This window comes from Ptychodera flava (genome assembly GCF_041260155.1).
Source record: "Ptychodera flava strain L36383 chromosome 3 unlocalized genomic scaffold, AS_Pfla_20210202 Scaffold_25__1_contigs__length_14229661_pilon, whole genome shotgun sequence".
Classification (NCBI taxonomy): domain Eukaryota; kingdom Metazoa; phylum Hemichordata; class Enteropneusta; family Ptychoderidae; genus Ptychodera; species Ptychodera flava.
In genome coordinates, this window is record NW_027248279.1 from 2,131,397 (window position 1) to 2,152,886 (window position 21,490).

General features: G+C 37.3%; 1 long non-coding RNA gene across 1 annotated transcript in view; it reads right to left on the minus strand.

Annotated features, from left to right (window-relative positions):
• Positions 1 to 10,785: 10,785 nt before the first annotated feature.
• LOC139125661 (uncharacterized) overlaps positions 10,786 to 21,490 on the minus strand; it is a 65,355-nt gene continuing 54,650 nt past the window's right edge. The window contains exons 2-3 of the long non-coding RNA XR_011550326.1: positions 11,404 to 11,631; positions 10,786 to 11,136 (exon numbers count right to left, since the gene is read on the minus strand). This is a non-coding gene — a long non-coding RNA (uncharacterized lncRNA). The remainder of the gene's footprint in view (positions 11,137 to 11,403; positions 11,632 to 21,490) is intronic.

Here is a 21,490-nt window from a genome sequence, read left to right on the forward strand (position 1 = left end):
TGGAGTATAATGTGTGAAGCCGTTGTCTAGCTCGCTTGACTCTGATGATTATGTTGACTTATTTTTTCTCAGCTGCTGGTGGCTGATCTAGCTCGAAAGTTAGATCAATCTAGTCTCTCTGATTCGATCATGCTGGTGGGAATGGTATCTTCAAGCATTGACCCTAAAACGTCCGTTTGTAGGGTCTTTGCTTCAAAGACGTCAGGGTCTAACATTGGTTAAATGTCATCCATGATAAGAAACTAATGATAGATTCACTCACAAGGCATTTTAAACATTGAGGTGTCAATGGGAATATAAGCCTTTTTAGTCATTTTCTTAGGTTTGTCTCGCCTTCTTATTGCTTGGTGTAGAGAGTGTTTGTTCGCCTTCTGTTTACTATTTAGTTGCGTAATTTGAATGCGTTCTGTGACATTTGGCTTTTCGGGTTTTAGTTCCAGAATTATTTTGAAATTGAATTTTAGTACCCAGTCGAAAATGTAATCCTCATTGGGAGTATATAGTGTTCTGCGTTGTAAAATAATTTCGAAAAATTGGTTATGATCTCTTGTTTTCTGGTAAGGAAGGTAAAGTGTTGTCGATCCATCTTATCTTATTATGGAGAAGCTATATTGTGGATTAATGGTGATTGGTTTTCAGCGATAAAAGATTCTCTCGTGTTCCCGTGTGGTATTAAAAGTAACACTATTAATAGTGAGCTCTGATTTGCCCAGACGGTCACGTGACTGTGCATGTATTTACTATATACTGTAAAGTTGGCCATTCCTATCTCCAAAGTGGGTTTCTTTCACATTGTTTGTATTTTCATCACAAGTTTCAATATACTGATATAATATAGCGATAAACAACCCCTATAAGTTGGGTACACCACTCGAGCTCGGTTTTGACCATTTCACTCCTTATACACACGACTGAAGTTCGTGCGTATATGTTGTTTACCGGTCGAAACCGTGTGGTATCCTTTCAAAGTGGTGCTTTATTGCTTATATATCTGTCGCGATACAATTAAAGAAAAGGGATTGATTGTTGCTGCTGTCATATCAACTTTGCATGACGACTATGACATCCAATTTAGTGTTTGTGGGTTTGGAATATAAATTTTTGACATATTATAGCTGTTAACTTTCTTTCCCTAATTTGAGTTATTGAAATGAGTAAAACGTCTTTTATTAACCACCATTTTAGCTTTTTAGTGCTATTTAATGCCTATAGAGTATTTTTCTATGTTCCTTTTAACAAGTAAATGTCAGTAAAGTACACAAACTTTTGAGTTTAGGCATTGTCACTGCATAATTTTTGAGTTTACCCCATCAAGCCATATCTTGTTGGAAAAACAACTGCGTAAGTGTTTCAGAGATATGATATTTATGTGGCTTCCTTATTCGCTGCGTTTGGTAGGAGAGGAAACATTACCTATACCCCTATCCCTTAAATGTATGTTATAGAGGGATGTACGGCATACCATATATTAGGTAAACAATCGACGCACCCCATAAGTCTCAAGAAGATACACACTCTTTTAATGTTTTTTACTTCTCTTTTGCATTAAGTTCTTTCAAATGATATATAAATACCTTGTAAAAATTGTTTGGAGGAACATGAACTTAATTATTGGGTTTGAAATTAAGCAAATTTTACAATTTACATTTCATGTCCGATATAAAATCTAATCGATGTTTGAATATCGATTTATCCCCATTTAGTTGTATATCAATGGTAAGGGGATTATCTGGGCTTTCTAAGAATGTATTGTTTATGGTACTTTTTTGTTTTTGTTTCCGACTAGCGGTAAATATGTTACCCCTAACCCATTCCTATTTTACTACTGAGGGCGTGACAGCCCTTCACAAACAAGTCTTTACACTCTCACACAATATCAGTTAAATGGAAAATAAGCAGATTATGACAGCTGAGAATACTAGCTAACAGAAAATCATAGTGGGTAAAATGCCTTAGAGGGGATGATTTCGATACCTGGCCAACGGACTAACTGTTTTGTGCATATTGTTCAAAAAATCACTTAAAATTGACACAAACTGAACGGCTTAAGCTTTGTAACTTTCAAATATGCAACTTTCCCCAATGAAACTATACATGTTTGGAAAGGCCATTTTCAGAGCTTTCAAACAGTATAACATTTATATGGTTTCATAATTCATGGTTCAAGGCAGAACGGGAAACATTACCCCTACCCCTTATATTATAATTTTGTTTAAAAAATCACTTAAAATTGACACAAACTGAAAGGCATAAGCTTTGTAACTTTAAAATATGGACTTTTCCCAATAAAACTATACATGTTTGGCAAGGCCAATTTCAGAGCTTTCAAACAGTGTAACATTTATATGGTTTCATAATTCATGGTTCGAGGCAGAAAGGGAAACATTACCCCTACCCCATATGTTGTAATTTCGTTCTTAAAAATGACTTAAAATTGACACAAACTGAAAGGTTTAAGCTTTGTAACTTTCAAATATGGACTTTTCCCAATAAAACTATACATGTTTGGAAAGGCCAATTTCAGCGCTTTTAAACAGAGTAACATTTATATGGTTTCATAATTCATGGCTCGAGGCAGAAAGGGAAACATTACCCCTACCCCATATGTTGTAATTTCGTTCTTAAAAAATCACTTAAAATCGACACAAACCGAAAGGTTTAAGCTTTGTAACTTTTAAATATGCAACTTTTCCTCATAAATCTATATATTTTTAGAAAGGTCTGATGCAGGACTTTAAAAAGATGTAACATTTTTATGGTTTTATGATTCATGATTGAAACAGAAAGGAAACATTACCCCTACCCCTTATGTTACACACGGATATGTGGCATACCGTGTGATAAGAAAACAAGCTCATGCACCCACTAATCTCAAGACACATACTTTTAATGTTGTTTTTCTTGTTTATTGCACTGAGTTCTCCCAAAAAATATATAAATACCTTGTGAAAAATTGTTTGGAGGAACGGGAACTTAATTACTGGGTGTGAAATTTAGCAAATTTTACGATTTACGGCCAATGGCCGATATAAAGTCTAATCGACGTTCGAATATTAATTAATCCGTATTAAGTTATATATCAATGAAAAGGCCATGATCTTGGCTTTCTAAATATGTAACGTTTATAGTATTTTATTATTTCTGTTTCCGTCGAGCGGTAGATACGTGACCCTACCCCATTGTTGAAATCCAAGATGGCGGCCATGATGGCGGCAAAGATGGCGCCAAATGAACCCCATGGGACACGATTTGATTTTGGGAACATCAAAATTCATTAAATATAGACCCTAAGGATTACAAAAATATAGGTTAGAAAAATACAACCATGGGGTGCATGGGAACCCTACCTTCCGACTAGACTAATTGAAGATGGGAAGAGGGCTACATTGATATATGACACGTTACTTGTAGAGGGAGAAAGGTTCAAATTCGATGAGGTAACTCAGAACATTGTCAAGTTATAGAGGATGGGCAAGGCCCAAACTACACGAAGACACGAAGTAATTAAAACGACGGAGAAAGCAAAACTGTCGCTGGTCTCATGGAACGCAAACGGACTAAAGAAATATACTAACGACTATCGAATCCTTAATTTTTTGTCTAATTATGATATAGTCGGTATTTGTGAAACTTTTGCCAAAACTGTCACTGAGTTTGATTCGTTTCTGCTGGGTTATACCGCTTTTTCGACATGTCGACAAAGGCGTTCAAATATTGGTAAATTTTCAGGTGGTGTGAGCGTATTCATCAAATCTCATCTTCTACCATATGTAAAAAGAGTTAAAAGTATTGACGATACAGTCTTTCTTGTGCTCTGTAAAGAAGCCTACAATCTTATGAATGATATCATCATTGGATTTGTGTATGTTTCGCCGGAAGGCTCACCAATTTATAACGATGGGGAACCGGATGGAATGACACGCCTAGAAATGGTTTAGAGGAAATGTTTGATAAATGTAATAGTCATGATTTAATATTAGCAGGGGATTTTAATGCTCGTACGGGAAATTTACAGGATTATATAAGTAATGAGCCTGATAATAACGTGCATGGCTTGTTTGATCATGGAATAGATTATTTTGATTTAGAAAGAAAAGCAAAAGATGAACATGTAAATAATTTTGGTAAAAGTCTTATAGAATGTTGCTGGAAATCAGACATACACATATTAAATGGTCGTTTTGTTGGTGACAAAGACGGAGAATTTACGTGTACAGCCAACCAAGGAGCAAGTACTGTTGATTATATAATAGCGTCAACATCTCTCTTTGATTACATTGACAATTTTGTTGTTGATACTGTAGATTTATCAGACCATTTTCCCGTTCACTGTGAGTTATCTTTTTCTGTAAATACTGGCATAGATCTGGACACTAGCAGGAACAATAGTGTTTCACCTTATTATAGATGTGACCAAGATTTTAGATCATAGATATTCATGGAAACCTGACATGGCTGACTCAGTTATAACACATTTGCAGAGTGATAAGACACTGCACCTTCTGGGAGAATTTGCAACTGAAATCGAAAGTAAAAATGTAAATAGTGCTCTTTATTTATTTGATGTTATTATGTCTGAGGCATGTAGAGATCTCAAATCAAAAGTTGGTGGTAGCAACTCGAGATCAACAAGAAATAAAGTCGAACCCTGGTGGGATGAGGATTGTAAAGTCCTTAGGGAGCGTAAATTTTCCTTTTTGCAGAAATTTCGTAATTCAAACAAGGATGAAGATCTTGCCGATTACAAATTGGCTAGAAATTAGTTTAAAACCTGTGCAAAACCAAACTAAAGTTGTACCAGAATAAGCAAAAGGATTGACACTGCATGAAAACGCAATAATACAGATAAATTCACACTAATTAGTTACCTGTATTATAGAATAATACACGTGAATTCACATGAATCCACATGAATACAGGCTTGCTGAATACAAGCAATGGATTATTGACTGTATTCATCTGTATATGCACTCTTCAGCTAAAATACAGGCAATAATCCATGCAAATACAGTATGTATTATTGGGTTTTCATGCAGTGTTACTTTCGTTGAGCAGTGCAAAAATTCCCAGGGTTTCTGGCGTACTGTAAAGAAGTTGCGTGGCTATTCTTGTGGGACTCAGTCAGATATACCACCCTCTAAATGGTTTGATTATTTTAAACAATTGTTGCATGTTGAAGGAAATATTCAAATTGATCACGATTTCAATGAATCCATTCAGAGTGATTTACATAACCACGATCAGGAATGTTCATTATGTGTTGAAAATTCTCCACCTGCTGTAAATAGAGTAATTTCAGAGGTCGAAGTATTAGAAGCCATCAAAAATTTTCCAAATAACAAAGCACCCGGTCCAGATGGTTTTGTTGCAGAAATATTTAAACACTCTGTAAACATTTTAGTTCCATTGCTTTGTCAACTTTTCAATATTGTACTTGACTGTGGTGTTTACCCCGAAGAATGGTGTAAGGGGATTATTTGTCCTTTGCATAAGAAAGGGTCTACAACAGATGTAAACAACTACAGAGGCATCTCCTTGTTATCTGTATGCAGCAAATTTTTCACAAAAATTTTAAACACTCGACTTGTTAATTGGTATCTGAAAACAATATTATTACTGAAGCAGGGTTCAGGAAAGGTTACTCCACAATCGACCAAATTTTCTGTTTGCAAGCTTTTGTACAAAAGTATATTTCTATCAGAGGAGGCCGTTTTTATGTAGTTTTTGGCGACTTCTCAAAAGCGTTTGACAGAGTCAATCACGACATGTTGTGGCACAGGTTGATTTCGTATGGGATTCACGGAAAAGTGTTGACTGTATTGCGTTCCATGTACTCGCAGGGCAAATCTTGTAATAAGATGTCAGCAAGGCCTTACTGAATATTTTAACTATGAGGTTGGTACAAGACAAGGTTGTATGCTCAGTCCTTTTTATTTTCACTTTTTATAAATGAGTTGGCAAACTATATGAATAATGAATCTACAGGTGGCATTTACATAAATAAGGATTTTCCATCACTAGCTATTCTCATGTACGCAGATGATGTTTCTGATGCAGCTGAGTCGCGGATTCGACTACAGCGCAAATTAAACCAACTGGAGAAATTTTGTGAGCACTGGGCCATGGAAGTAAACTTGTCCAAATCAAAAATTGTTGTTTTTCGTAATGGGGGTACTTGAGAGCCTATGAGAAGTGGAGTTTCATGGTGAAAAAGTTGAAACTGTGAAACATTACAATTACTTGGGATTGATTTTTTCCTCCAGGTTATCCTGGTCCCCTGCAAAAAGAAATCTTGCTGCAAAAGGTGTAAAAAGTGTCTACTCAATTCAATCCGTGATTTGTAAACTCGGGGGAATGTCTATTGCTAGCGCTTTCAAACTATTTGATGCAATAATTGTACCGGCTGTTTGTTACGGGAGCGAAGTGTGGGGTTTTGAATTTTCAGAATGTATTGAGCGTGTTCAATTAAAGTTTTGTAAATTTTTATTAGGGGTTAATAGCAATGCAAATAATCAAGCTGTTCTAGGGGAGTGTGGGAGGTTACCATTATGCTGTTTTTATTTTAAACGTTGTATCATTTTTTGGTTAAAATTGCTTGAAATGAACGAGACTAGATACCCTAAAGCTTGTTACAATATGCTTAAACGTTTAGGTGATGCAGGTAGAACTATTGGGCTACACATGTAAAAATCTCCTCTTTAGATATGTTTTGGAGTTGTTTGGTAGGACCAACAAGTTGGAAATACACAGCATTTCTTGTATTTATTTTCACAGCGAGTAAAAGATTGTTGTCAGCAAGAATTGCATTGAAATAATAATGTCACCAAAATTAAATCTCTACAGTAAGTTTGAGTCACTTCTTGAGCCTGAGAAATATTTAAGTTGTCTTATAATACTTACGATAAAAGCGTTTTGGCTAAATTTCGCTGTTCAAATCACAAATTAAATATTGAAGTGGGGCGTCATTAACATTTCCATTGCCACAGAGAGTTTGCATGTATTGTAAAAAATGTTAAGTGTATTTCTGTTATCGAAAATGATTTCACTTTGTATTTATTTGCTCTTTGTATGATGATATCAGAATCAAATACTTACCCAGAATAGTAATTGAACATCCATCAGAAGACAAACTTGTAGAAATGCTTTCAACACAGAGTGTCCATAGAATTTGTCAGTTTTCAATTTATTAAGAAAAGCTTCATTAGACGAGAATTAATTGTTGCTCCATTAACATAAACACAATTCACTGAAATACTCTTTTTTGACTATTTTGTTGTTGTAATGTATTGTTTTCGTTATGTATCTTGTGTCACTGACCATCTCCTTTTGTGTATATTTCGTAACAAAGAAGTACGATGGGCCGAGGCCCTGTACCGAAATAAACTGAACATTATGATAGTAATTGGTGATATTTTTCCAACACATCTTTACGAAAAAATGTTGGCGTTCAAATCATAACTATATATGTTAAAAATCAATATATATATATATATATATATATATATATATATATATAATATATATATATATATATATATATATATATATATAGTTTAGTGCTGTTGCCTTAGTACAACATAACAAGAAAATATTTGTATACTTCAGTATCATTAAAAGGTTTCTATATGCTTTGAATGGGTATATTGTACTCCAAACATGTTTTGAGAAACACATTTTGACAATAAATCTAGACATTGGTATCCGATAATATTGCAGGTAAGAAGAGCTATTTCTATGTTTTAAACATACATTAAACAAATAAATTATTTATTTTCAGAACTCTTTTCAGCTGTTTGTTCTCAATGTTCTATGCACTTTTGGCACATCATAATGCTTGTTGTTGCATTGATACTGCGGTCAACATTATTGCAATACAGTTATTTAAAAGGAAAAAATAACCTTTTTCACTACAATATGAAAATATTTCTAATAAAATCACGTTTTATATCTCAATGAATTTTGTTTTTTACATGCAAATACTTTCCATTTTATATTTCACTCAGGGTAGAAATGGACAAGCAGAAGAATACAGTCATTGCAAATATAGATATAACAATATCAATATGCCCGGAACAGGATGGATTTATTCGTCCAATCTATCATTACTTCTTTAAGTAATTTTTGCAGTAAAATTATACTCGTTTCCTGGTCGGACATTAGAGAGTTTAAGAATTCATACGGGAACGGAACGGGAACGGATACGTCATCACTTTCTGCGCGCTCTCATCATGTTCTAATGATGACACTCGTTCTCTTGTCGTTTTGCAGTCGTGTCTACGTGAAACGGCCACTTTTCTCGTACACCTTTTCGAGAGCGATTTTCACGCTCGCTTCGCCATAGACTTGATATTGAAAACTGACATTCCTTTCGTTTCGTATTGTTGCTCTTGGTTTTACCGATCGCTGTCTGATTTTGAGATATTTTAGGTAACAAAAAGGAAAAAGAACCTCCTGCAGTGCACTCGCAGACGACGGCACACGGGCGGCACATGCCATTACACTGCACTGCTGATAACATTCAGTTTGGACTGAAATAAACATTGTCACTTGTTTTACCTTCCTGGCTTTACACGGTTTTTCTAACACAAAGTAAAATTTCAGAATGGATTTAAGTTTTTATTTCTGTGTTCTATTAACCTGGTATCAGAGCAAAATCCTTTAGACAATGTGACTGTGTGAGTCGGGTGTGTGAGTCGGCACGCATACGTCTTAATCTAGACTTGCTTCAAGTCTATAAAATCAAAACAGAACGAATTAAGTGCATAAACTTCAGTACACTGTTGCATTAGAGATAGGCTGTTACGTAGATCGTTCGGTGAACACAGACATGTGAACCTTGCTCGGCTAGCCAGTTACTGCTGCCGTGGAATGCAACTGTAAGCAAAGCGACGGGGCCGGTCAAGTCTTAATCCGAATCTGTGCAGTACGTTACGCGTACGGAACGAGACGCCACTCTACATTACGTTCTCGCTACGGATGAAATCTTAATCTCTTTATTCTCTGCTACAGTACAATATCTGGTGAGGGATGTCCAAGCGAAGTCTACGATTTCTGTATACGCTGCCGGCGTTAGCAATTTTCACTTGTAGAGGTAGTTTTAATCCGTGACAAATCTGTTTACTTCAACAATATTTCAATAAATGAATTCGAAAATAGATTTTGTTGGTTTTCATGCTAGCCTAAAATCTGTCGCATATTGAAATATACCCTATTTCTTTTTTTCTATTTTCAATATCAATTTATCATTTCGAATGAGGATTGTGGTGCTACTGCGTTGAAGAAAGCGGCCAATCGCTCTGTCAAGTGTATTATCAGGCTGACGTAAATTGAAAATAGCAAATGCAGGCCATTTCGTATTTTTAATTTGGTGCAGACATGCGCAATAGCATGCAGTGCCGCCAACAAAGACAGCAAAGGGAGTCCGACGTGATTAAATCATAATGATATTGTCACAAAAATGTACCACATTTCTCCCGCGAATTGAACAGATTTTTCTGTCAAGATAAAAGATACACGAACTGACCCTTGTAGTACGTGCTGGCGTATTAGCTCGAAAAGAGAGAAGGTAGGTCAAAAATGTCATCCCCCTATTCCAACTTGAATGGCCGTCTAGGGCACGTGATCTTTGCTCCTCAATGGACCACCAAACTAAATTTAGTACAGGCATTGCATACACGAAAAGTAATAATACCGCTATACAATGTAAAATGGACTCAATGCCGGACACTCTTGAAACGAAACAACGTTTTGTTAAGTTTGTTGAGATTGTCGACAGTCGTTTGCGCCATTTTGTCGCTGCAGTTGTTCTTGATACGGCTGAGTCATGTATATATATATATATATATATAATATATATATATATATATATATACAAAACATACGATAGACAAATCCATACGATACATGCATACATACATACATACATACATACATACATACATACATACATACATACATACACGAATACATACATACATACATACATACATACATACATACATACATACATACATGCATGCATGCATGCATGCATGCATGCATGCATGCATGCATACATACATACATACATACATACATAGATACATACATACATACATACATACATACATACATACATACACGCAATATAAACAGTTTATTTATATTGACTCTTTGATAACAGGTTTTAGAACAGTAAGAGAATAGATTTACAACCAATAAAACAGAATCACGTATTTTTGCAAGTATGTACACACAATATTATATATTCTTTTTTGCATGAAAGAGTAAACCAATTACAAGAGACACAAAAGTATTTTTAACCCGTTAAGCAGATATTCACTTTTTCGCTGTCAACACGTTAACGGCCGTTTACATTATCCGAAATTCGTGCAATAGAAGTATCATCCTGTGGGATTTATTATCATAAACCTGATATCAACAAGCTATTATATTTGGTATCCAATTATACTAATGTTCTAGAGACAAACTGGAAGCTATACTTGATAGAGGCCTAAAAGTTTCATTATGCAACTGACTGACCAGCTTTGCATTTTTGCTAGAAATCAAGATATACAGTAAGAAAAAAAGTCAATAATATACTAATTAAAATATGTTGCATTAGTTTGATTTAATAAGTTTTATGTTTGCAATTGCTTTTTACATATTTGTTTTTGTATTTTATGAACAATTTTTGAAGCGTGGTACACAAAAGTATTTTTTTACACATGTCTGTAAAGACAAAATTATATGCATGTACACATTTTGCTAAGTTTATTTGAATATTTTATTACTTTGGGTGACAAATTTGCGTTCATAAGAATTATGCGAAAAGGGAAGAATTATCAAAATTTACAACGTCATTTTCCGTCTAAAACTTGTCAAATTATATGATACTATTAAAGAAGACAACAGGCAATAACATCACAATAAGTTTTGTACATTTGGTCTCAAAAACATTGTCATATTATTTACAAATATGAAAAAGATAAACACGGAAACTGACCTAACCTCATTTTTTTGTACACGATGATATCATTTTGGCTTTTGTTTGGCTACAGGCAGGTACATAACAAATGACAAGGACAGTGACAACAACAGCAACTGCTAAGCAGATCACGATACTAACAAAAACAATAAGACCTGTGTTTGAGGTACCTGTGAAAAGAAAGATATTGGAAACATTTTGTTATTAAAAATCGGATGAAGAAAAAGAGATTAAATTATGTCAATCCTAATGAAATGCACCGCTCACATGAAGGAATATTTATATCAGTCCAAATGTACAAGCTCCACGAATAAGGGTCAGTCGAGCAACTGCATCCACTTTCGTCAAATTTCCATAAAATGCAACATAAATCGACAGATATTTGTCGCTTTTGTTCGTAATTCTATTCTAACAAGCGTAAACATTCTCATACTTACATATTCCAACGTATCTAGAGATTTCATCGCTGCCTATGGAATTTTCGGCTTCACAAGTCACATTACCGCCGTTCCATGAGTCAATTGAGATGGTAGATCCTTCCAGATGCTCCCCATTACCAAAATACCACGAATATCTTACATCATTAGGATAAGCATCACATGAGCACGTCAGGATTACATCGTTGGAACTGCATGAATCTTCAATAACCATGTTGGAAGGTGGATCTGTATGCAACATAGCGATTATATAAAAAATATGAATATAGAGTGTACAACTATACAAGTAAATGAATTCTTTAATCAATGAATTATTTAAATAAATTTATAATTTTACCAGTCACTTAACCCTCTGAGGGCTGTAATTTAAGAGAAATATTGTACACTGTACAGCGAGGAGATCTCTGGCCGCCGGCGTCCCAACATGATTGTTACAAGGCCTTGTACTGTACTATTAGGCGAGCGGCAGACTCACCTATTGTTCACACTTAATGTACCTACCTTACATACGACCACATCATACGCATTTGAAAGCTTATTATCTCTACTTTAAGAAAATTTACTATGTGGAGCTACAAAGAAGGACCATACCTCCTAATTTGCAGTGAACTATATCATGCATATCCATCCCCCCTAAATTGCATAATTAACAGGGGTATCCAATTTTCATAATTGCGATATAAAATTAGAAATTCATTATTAACTTCAGTCAAAATACTAGATACAAGATTTTTTCGAGATAAAAGTAATAAAGTAAAAATAAAAAGTAAAGTAATTCTAGATTTGTTTGATTATTACTAACTTTAGAACAATCGAATGACATTTAATTGTTATTTGATTTTCATTGAATTGCCTTTGAAACCCTGAATCGCAAAAAGTACAGGAGAATCAAAACATTTTCAGGTCCCCTTTAGGCAGATCAAAACTTTTAAGTGCTCCTCTTCTATCCATCAAAATTTCGATTCTACCCCGAATTCCTCCGCCCCTCTCCACCATTATGTGTAAACGTAGCCTCATTATGTGACACAGAAATATTAGCGTTACACCTATGCCAAACAAAACCTAAAACAGCTGTCAATCTCCGATTGACATGAGCATACACAAACACAACCAGACCGAAATGGTAGACATTCTAGCTTCCTTACTTGAACAAACTTAACTTCAGTGACACAACGTGGACAAGTAGTGCGCACTTTCATCAAACGAAAATGAATTTTTAAGCGACTGATGAAGGCAATGATCTTCTTGAAAGGTAGCATCAAAGGATCGCAGTGTCACAGTAGTGAGGGTTCATGGCAGGATACATAGATAAGGGTACGTCTCGCCATGGCAAATCAACATTTTACACAAAACAGCCAAACATAACATACACAAAATTCAAACAACGTTATATGTCAACGATGTGTGGAGTTTTGCTTTCTCTTATTACATGTCACCCGTTGTGTCTGCTGTCAAATTAATCTTCCATGCACAAGGCAGCTATAACTGTAACAACCCTTTTACACATGACAAAACTTTTTGAGAAGAGGATGATAAATTTGTAGAATCACTAGATGTACTGGAAATGCATAACACTGTGAGTGTCGTTCATGGGGTTCACTTTAATGTTTGTACTTAATTGTAATTGGTGATATTTTCCAAATCCATGTTAACGAAAAATGTCGGCGTTCAAATCATAATATATATATATAAGTAGTAAATTTTTGTTCCCTTTTGGGATAAAGTAAGAATTTTACACCCATTTTATTCATTTTATCTAAAGGGAGTGAAGGAAAAATTAACCATCCATGTAACTAAAGTGTGACCCTGACCTATATATGAACTCACGCACGCGCAACAGGGGAGGGCGCAGCAGTGCATTGTCCTGAACTAAGCGGGGAAATTCCCTGCTGAGTCAGGTCATTCACATTCCAAATGGAACTTGCGTATACTCTACCATGCCACTGGTCCCAAACGGAACGACATTCTATTCTCTCTCTCATTTGTTAGATAGATTCTGACTGAGCGGTACCGGAGCCGGTCTGCTCTTACAAAGGCCCGTATCGGAACAGTTTCGGAGCTGATTCTCGTTTCTGGGTGTGAATTTTATCTGCTGGCTGGTCCGTTGGAGTCGTCGGAACGAGATTTTCCCCTACCGGAACCATAGGGATGTTGCGCAATACCCCTATCGGGACGCAGCCGAAGGGTTTCCAGCAGGGACTTTCGCAATACTGCTTTCGCAATACCCTTCCAGTTGCTTAGCAACTTGTGATGTCATGTTCAATGTCTGTCATTCTACAGTTTTCAGAAAAAATCGTTCCGATAGGTTTCTGAACGACTCTAGTTAACTTGTTCACCCGATAGATAAAATTTTAGAATTTTCCTCTGAACTTAAAATATGTCGGAAGACCATTACTTCAAACAATATGAGACGTTTTAGATAAATGGTACTGATATCTAAAGTGTAAGTAGTTGTATCTTTTTTAACAAATGAAATGTTGTCGGAACTACTTTCTTCCCCTGTCGGAACGGTATGAGTAAAAATATCTAAATCTTTTCGATCTTTATCAATAGTTATGAAAATAGTGCAACTCGTTCTTGAATCTGTTTTTAAAGCAATATTTCCTATTAAATCATCAAACTCGTCTCCTGTACCTAATTTTATACATTTGATAACAACTGTACCATGCTCAATTATTTTCATATTATCAGTCATCTGTTGATTGATTGTCTGTAAAGTTAATTCAGCTGTCTCCTCCCCCACACTTTTAAGACCCAGTTTCTTTAAAGTGGTGTCCCAAAATAATCTTACTGGAACCCTGCTAGCTGTATATGAACAATAATTCTCCCCCTCGTTTATCCACCTTCGCAGTGTATTATCTGCCTTCATTATCGTATTAAGAGGACTAATTTTAAGATGAATCGGTATACCGAGTAGTGTAATGTAAGGATTATTAGGCTTAAGATAAAGGCGAAAATCGGACAATTTATATTTGTTTACATTGCTATCAAAATAAATCACATTCGGAGTTCCTGGTGGTTCATCAACTCCACCTACAATTTCACTATCCAATATATCTAAGATGTTACGCGGTACATTATAAGGCATGAATTTCTGACTATCCCCATCCCACGTCAGAGCAAAAGGAGTAGGATCATTTGAAGCCTTTGTAGCGTCTATTATGGACTCATCAATGTCTTTAAGTTCAGAAAATTCTACAGAATGTATGTGTTTCTGTGCTGTCGCTGGCGATAACACAAATTGTTTCTCGCGGTCTTTATAACGAAAGACATAATCCTTATTATGATTACCTGCTATCTTAGTATTATTGTTAACTTTAACATCACTTAAATCTTCAAGCTCAAGATTTTGTACGTGAATTGCACCTAGACCGAAGTTACTGGGACCAGACATACGAGACCTATATACAGTGAAAATTAAAATAATACCTTGTAATATACACAACCATGGCTTCAGCTATAGGAATGACAGTTCTCGGTGCTGTATTAAATGCAACAGCATTCACAGGAGGAAATATTATCGGACAAAAGCTTTCTGGGAATGGTGACGCTCTTATTGAAGAGAAAGTCCGACATGATAAAGCATTAGAAAAATTTGAACATGATCGCAACGTCTGGTCAGAAAAAAGATTATTACAGGCTGACTGGGAAAGAGAAAATCAGGCAAAGGATGCGCATGCTGCGGCAGAGTTAAGAGATACAGATGCAGAAATCCTGGAAGAAGCAGAAGCGGTGCAAAGCAACTCTACGTCAAGCCGTTCCGAAGGGGCAGTTCAATTCTCAGATTATTATCAGCCCAGTCCTGAGCAAAAGAAATATGAAATGATTTATATTGCTGGAGGATTGGTCGTGGGATGGTTTATCTTCCGGTAGCTACAATAATTCAATACAAAAGCTAGTTGGCCAGTTATTGAAATTGATCATGTTTCCATCCTGATCTGTTATCCAAATACGCATTGAACTCATATGGTCTGAACCTTTTCTCAATGGCATGGAAAGTGCTCCGTTTTTAAAATCATAGGTGACCTTTTCACTTATTTCTTTTGTATCCTGGATGGGAAGTATTTGTAAACAGTCCGATACTTTCCCCTGTATGTATTCACCTGAACCAAATGAAACATAATTTCCAGTAACATCAACGACATCTGAATGAACTATATATTTAGTGACTGTTAAGAAATCTGCTGTCTTCGGACTCATAGTACTTTTTTCCACGGGGTTGTCCTCATTTTTTTCTGAAAAGCCGACGAGGTTAGCAAAGCTACCCGTAGCATTAAAAAATACTTTAACATCTTTAGCCAAAGTTAGAAGAACGCGGTTTGTTGGAAGATGTTTTTCAAATTTGATTTTCGGCTGCAACCCGATTTCTTTATTTAGTGTATCAATATTGTAGTTACCTGGACGTATTGATTTAGTCTTCTTCGGTTGTCCATTTTCTTGATATTTTAATATCATATTTGACCTCGTTATGTTATACCATGAATTAAAGAGTGAACACTGTAAAAGTCTTATCTTCGTAAACTGTGTCATGTCAATGCAAGGGTCAAAATTAACAGTAACCGGTTTGCCTGTTTTGCTGTCGATCCAAATAATCATACTTACTGTATGTATATATTACTAAGTATAAGTGTTCGATGAATATTATTATTCGACTGTCCATTCCGAAGGTGCCCATTACAAAGTATAAGGTTCTGCAGGAATAATATTTTTCTGTTCAAGGAGATCTTTGGTCGCAACCGCGGCAGCAGTCGCACCGCCTAATTTTGCCAATCGAGTTAAATTTGGTCGACTTGGATCGCCCACCTCTATTTTCAGAAATTTGCTGGAGATCATAAGATATCCCATCGCAAGTCCTGCGATTACAATACCATCGTACATTGTGTTTACAACTGTTTTAGTATCCATGATTGCTGACTAGTATATAAAATAGAAAAATAAAAAAATATTGGGAGTTGGAGAACAGGTTTAGTAGGACACTGTCGCAGGAATCGCCATCCTCTTCGGAAGTTATATGTTTCGTCATTGGAAACATTAGTCATAATAAAATTATGTATTACTCCATCTCATGCAATGTAGAGGAGCTGGGTCCCCCCTCCCCTGTCGGAACTGTTCCGGAGGGAGCTGCTACGTGCTCTGTTTTTTTCGCTTTCTGAAGCGGTTCATCTTTCCGGAGGGAACAATTATGCCGAGCACGCCCCCAATATAGCCCTAATGCAGTCAATGAAACTCCCACAATTCCTAAAACAAGATAACATTTATTATACCAGCTATCGCGTGAGCTATCACACTGTTGTGGCGGTACCATATCGGAACGGTCCCGAAAGGACTCGCTACCGCATCACTCACTCCCCCCCTCCCTCCCCCTCCATTGCTTGACGCATCTTCTCCTTGTTTTGCCTGTTCCATTCCGCTAGTCGCTTCCCTGCAGCAACTCTCCCTGGATGCTTCGGCGGTAACGTCACTTTCTCTATGTTGCGCTGTGTCGGAGTCGTTTCCGTTTGCGGTGTGGGTCGTCGTCGTTTCCGTTTGCTGAGTCGGAACCGTTTGCGAAGTTGAATCCATTTATTTCGGGTACTATATTAAACCCAATTTTTTTAAAATTTAAATGTTTACCCGTAATTAAACCGGTGGAAATTAGAGCAATCACGGGCCCCCACGTGTACGCTATCCGTCCTGATAATCGTTTTATTTCACTGTTTAGAATAAAATCCTTTTTAAGATCAGTGGCATAGTTATCTCGATCATCGATTGGAACTACCTGACTGATTGCACGGGCTCCTAGATCTATGAAACTTTGAGTGATGGTATCACTTATAAGAGAACTGCATTCGCTTCATAGACTTTAAATGCTTTATCCACCGTTTCATCTCTCCATTTTTCTACGTCAGCAACTGAAATCTCCTTACCAAAAAATAACTTACTTTGACCACTTGCGATGACACAGAGTATTTTTTCACGTTTCGTCTCTATTATGGATCGAGCGTCCGACGCTGCGGTTGGCCCTTCGGAATGCGCTGTCGTATTTGCCGCTGCGATGACTTTATTAAATTCTCCATTGTTTGCAGTATGTTATCTATTCTTAGTAAAAAATAAAAATTCGTTTAAACCTGAATCCGAAATAAAGTATTAACATAGTCTGTAATGTTAGTATGATTCCGACAGGGATTCCGGGAAAATTCTCCTCCATTTAAATCTATATGTATATAGAAACACAAATAATGAGTACAGACCTATTCCCAGTTGCTTTTCAATTGAATAAGACGAGCGTACCGACAGTACAGCATGCTGATATTCCTACCAAACCGAATGGAGGAATAAAACCTATTCTCATGGACTTAGAAATATATGTAACGCCGACAGAAAAATTTACTTTTCATCCAAGGGATGTGTTCAAAGATAACGTAATCACTCATCGATCAGCGAAAGAAAGTAATGTCTGGCTGGGCAGCCCGCATATGAAATATTGGGACCAGCAACTGAATTTCGCTGTATGGTGTAGCACTACTGGTTGTGGTATATCATTCGCCCATCTCTTCGGTTCCGAAGGGAAATTTCCGCCCCAAATACGATCATTCTGCCGTTTCCATGTATACTTTACAATACGTAGGATCCTTCACGAAATGGGCGTTGCACTTCCAGACGATACCCCCACCTTCAAAGCCGGCGACAATCCGTACAATCTCGTCCAATATGAACTTCTATGTACAGAATTTGGAAATATAAGCCCAACGAAGTCCGACTTTCGTTATCGAAAAGGTCAAAATAAGGGTCTTGGTTATGGTTATGAATATTACACTAATCGTGGGCCCGTTCGACAGCCTGCCGCTGTATACAACGGTCACGACTTTTTCCTCTCTGCCGACGGAGGCGTTTTCTATACACATACAATTTTTGGAAAGAAAAAACATGTACTGTCCGACAAAGACCGACCACACTACTATTTCTTCCGAAATGATGGATCGGAGGGACAATATAATAGTTTCATTCCTCTGAAGGGAGACTCGGGATTGACAAAGGCTGGCCTAGCCCGCCTCAATGAAAGCCTTGAAGCCTACGTATATTGCATACTCGGCGCACAAGCAAATATTCGCAGTACCATAGTAGGCGATACTGGCAGTGCAGAGCAAGTAAGAAAAGAATTCGGCGTTCTCCTCGAAGATGAAATTCGTAATACCGACAAAGTAATCAGTTATCGGCGATACCAAGACACAATAATGAATACTGGTGTCAAACTTGATATGGCAGTCTCCGCCAATTTACTTCTCTACCGTCTGAGATGGTCATCCTTTCGGGATCGGCAATCTCAGGTTATAATAATGAATTGCAATACGCAACAGAATCTATGTCCTTCGGGGTGAACGGTGATATAAACACGGAAGTTCGAGAAAGTGCTATACATGAGATGGAAGGGTGGGGTCCGGATCCTGTGAAGTGGCAGGACGAGCCCGGAGCGTTCCGAAGGGGAGCGACTGATACGAGTCGGGATCCCCCTCCCCTCCCCCCGCCTTCGGAACGGGCAGCATCTGCAACACTCACCGCAGACCCTATTCACGAATATGGTAAATGGATTGTTATCTTTAGCAATATTTATTACATTTATTTACAATATATAGATCCAGAGTAAATGTCAATATACATAGACCCGCCATTCAACATGATTATAACTGGACCTACGGGTTCTGGCAAAACAGAATTTGTAATGGACCTCCTCACACGGTCCGTACCGAAAAAAATTCGAATATGTGGTATTCATTGCCCGACATTAATGAAAAATAAAACGTATAATAAAAGATTCATTTTAGCCGATGACAACGTATTCGTGTTTCCGGTCGGATTCGATGCTGTGGGTGATACACTAACCTACGTACGGGGCGAATGGGGCGACACGAACACTTTAATAGTCCTTGACGACTGCTCCTCGTCCAAAGATATGAAGAATCGCAGTGATGTTTTAGTCCAACTTGGTTTCAGTGGAAGACACTACGGACTATCTGTCTGGGTTCTGACTCAGCAATATACTAGTATTTGTAAACCATTCAGGGAAAACATAAAGATGTTAGTACTATTTTACACACCGAGCAAGATAGACAACAAAACTATTATAAAAGAATATGGAATGGAGGTGTCAGAACAGGAAGCCGTGGACCTAATCAAGCAATTGAAAAGGATAACATTCAGTAAACTAGTATTTCGTTTATGGCAACCGTACGACATAAAATTATTCGTATAATATAGCAATTATGGAAGGCAACACCGAAGGTACTCTTAGAGAATTATATTACAACCCAAAAACTGGTTTTGGAGGTGTACAAAAATTATATGACGCAGCGCGCTCCAGCGGACTCCTGTCAATTACTAAGAAAGAGGTGCAGGACTGGTTAAAAACTCAGCTAACTTATAATCTACATAAACCGGTACCTCGTACTCGCGGTGGGAGGCGCGTTTTTTGTAACATCGATAGACAATTTTTGGCAAGCAGACCTCGTGGAATTCCCTCCCCCGTTCGCAAAAGAGAACCGTAACATTCGATACATGCTAACAGTAATCGATGTACTCAGTAAATACGCATGGGCCAGGCCGATACAGTCAAAAACGGCTGATGATACGTTACAGGCACTACAAGACGTGATTAAGAAATCCGGGAGAAGGCCCGACAAACTTCAGACAGATGAGGGGCGGGAATTTACTAATCAAAAAATGCAGGGGTGGCTCCAGGAGGTGGGAATTCACTGGTTTCACACCTACAGTGACAAAAAAGCTAGTGTTGTTGAACGTTTTAATCGGACTCTTAAGACGATGATGTGGAAATACTTTACATATAAACAGACACGAGAATGGCTCCCCATTCTACCAGAACTTCTTGAGAATTACAATAACACCGTACACGGAAGTATCAAAATGAAACCCGTCGACGTAACAGAGGAGAACGATTGGCAGGCATTTTATACACTCTACCCTGAGTTGGCAGCCATGGGAGTTGACCCTGAATTCAAGCCGGGAGAACGGGTTCGAATTACAAAATACAAGACCACTTTTAAGAAAGGATATTTACCAAATTGGACAGAGGAGATTTTCGTAGTTTCAAAAGTTGTGTACGCAGCTGGCTTGGGAACGCCGCCAGTTTACAAAATAAAAGATCTGAATGGAGAGGAAATACTCGGCACTTTCTATTCTGATGAACTTCAGAGCGCTGCTGGTGCCGACGAGCTGTACAGAGTAGAACGAATTTTGAAGACGAAAAAAATTAGAGGAAAGAAATATTATCTGATAAAATGGCGAGGTTATCCAGAAAGTTTCAATAGTTGGGAGCCAGAGGAAAATGTTATTAGTACTAACGTAAGTACTTCGTAAGTTCCTGTGCTGGTACTTGTCAAGTACTAACGTAAGTATTTACGAAAGTTATTCAATAAGTACCATGGAGCAGGCCCGAATTTCTTGAAAGCAGAAAGTGTCAGTTTACCGTTATTCTTCCAACCACCTGGCCAAGTATTTATCATGTATTGTCGCCAGTAATGTTCACTTACTGCATCTTTTTTGGCCGTATGTGGAGAGGTGGTACAGGGAGGGATCTGGAGAGTTCCGAAGGGGCGCATATTAAGTTTGCAAGATCTTCAAAGCGACTTCTCATGTTGCCATTATCCGTTCTTTTGAGTCCCCCTTTTTCAGCTTTATCTATAAGTTCTGGTTGAAGTATAATGTACACAACTGACATGAGCCATAGACAAGTAACTTCAAAGTCCCTTACAGAACCGTAAGGTTCCTTCGACATCATATCAAGTGCCCGTAAGTCAAAAGAAGCATTATAAGCGTGCACAGATTCACAAGCATTAAGAAGTTTGTGTAGGTTCTTTAGTGAGACTCGAGGTTGTTCTAGTTGTTCTTGATTAGGTGGATAATAAGCTTTTTCAAGTTCCTCCTTGCTGAAACCGTCTATTAAAAATCCTTGGCTGCCGCCGCTCCATGCAATTCCAAAGTCAAAAGCTTGTGGATATTCTACTGGCCCGACTGTCTCGGTATCAATTGTTGGATTAAGTATATTCTTGAGAAGGAGGGGGGTAAGAGATTGACGAATTACCAAACATGGAAG